The 1,659-nt window shown below is 48.2% G+C and overlaps 1 pseudogene; it reads right to left on the bottom strand.

Moving 5' to 3' along the window:
• Positions 1 to 1,114: 1,114 nt before the first annotated feature.
• LOC140394644 (U2 spliceosomal RNA) lies at positions 1,115 to 1,336 on the bottom strand (annotated as a pseudogene).
• Between the last annotated feature and the right edge of the window lie 323 nt (positions 1,337 to 1,659).

The following is a 1,659-nucleotide window of genomic DNA, read 5'->3' as shown; positions in this document are numbered from 1 at the left end:
CACCCTATCCCCATAACCCAGTAACCCCACCCAATATTAAGGGCAATTTTGGACACTAAGGGCAATTAATCATGGCCAATACACCTAACCCGCACATCTTTGGACTGTGTGAGGAAACCGGAGCACCCGGAGGAAACCCACGCACACACGGGGAGGACTCCGCACAGACAGTGACCCAAGCTGGAATCGAACCTGGGACCCATGGAGCTGTGAAGCAATTATGCTATCCACAATGCTACCGTGCTGCCCTCTCCATCAACTCCACCTTCCTGCCCACTCCCCACATCTCTTGATTCCCAGAGGGTCCAAATATCTGTCACCCCTGGCCATATGTGCTCAACGATGGGAACATCCACAACCCCCTCGGGTCGAGAATTCCAAAGGTTCACAACCCTTCCACAGAAGTAATTTCTCCTCACCTCACTCCTAAATGATCAGCCCCTTCCCGACCTCTCCACATTTTAGATTGCCCGATCACTGGAAACAACTTCTCAGTGTCTCCCCTATCAAACTCCTTCAGAATTCTGTATGTTTTAATGGGATCGCCACTCATTCTTCTGCACCGCAGAGAATACTGGGCAATTTACCTCAACCCCTCATTCCCGAGGCCGATCTAGTGAACCTTAGCTGTACCACCTCCAAAGCAAGTATGTCCCCTTCCTCCACCGCACCCCAGGAGAGGAAGCAGTGGCGAAAGCCGTCCCTATAAGTTTCAATGTTGCTTGGTGGCGGGGGAAGGGAAGGTTGGTGATGTTATAAAATGTCAGGCTGATGGCTCCTGACCCTTGACCTAGGCCTTATGCAGACGGGATGCATTGAGTCAGCACTAGCAAGGGCCCAGATTGGCAAAGGCCTGGGCATGCCTTCTCCTCCTCAGGAAGACTGAGGTTGATGGTTGAGGGCATCATTTATTTGATGTTCACTCTGGAAGCCAGCCGCTGCATCCTGGTTCCATGTGTACTGTTTATTTCCCTTCTCCGCTCTATCAATGTCTCCCCCTGCAAAACAATCATAATCGACCCACACCCTTAACTGACTTGTAGGAATTGGAGGAAATGCACTAAATGGAACTCTGTCGAAGGAAATTGAATTGAGGTTTTTGGTGGAGTTGGAGAAATTATCTCTGGTTATTTCTTTCCTCAGAGTTACAAAGCCAATGTGAAAAGTGGACTGGGCGAGCCCTTAGTCCATCTCCCGACTTGCTCCGAAAACCAATTCAAATTCAATCCAATTCATGGTCCCCACTGACCATGCCAAGCTGACAAGAACAGGCATTACTTACCTGATCTCAGACTTGATCCTACACTTGATCAGAGCCAAAAGGCCGAGAAGCGATACTTCGGTTCTGACCCTTGTAAAACTGGGGCCAGCTTTTACATGGTTATATGTAGCACTTATATAGCACTTGAGGCGAATGGGAACAAAGGCTATGGGGAGAAAGCAGGATTAGGCTATTGAGTTGGATGATCAGCCATAAACGTGGCTCGAAGGCCTCTGTGGTAGTCACCACTGTTTGTATGTATGACTTATATGAGAAGTAATATGGTAAGGCTCCTATCTTCTATGGATCTATGTATCTATGTGAAAAATTATGTTTTTGAGGCCAAAAACCATGGGGTTGACTTTCACATGAGACTGACTTTTACACAAGCGCGTGCA

Source organism: Scyliorhinus torazame, chromosome 17, assembly GCF_047496885.1.
Source record: "Scyliorhinus torazame isolate Kashiwa2021f chromosome 17, sScyTor2.1, whole genome shotgun sequence".
Taxonomy (NCBI): Eukaryota; Metazoa; Chordata; class Chondrichthyes; order Carcharhiniformes; family Scyliorhinidae; genus Scyliorhinus; species Scyliorhinus torazame.
The sequence above is the reverse complement of the archived record's forward strand: the minus strand, read 5'-3'. Positions and strand labels throughout refer to the sequence as shown.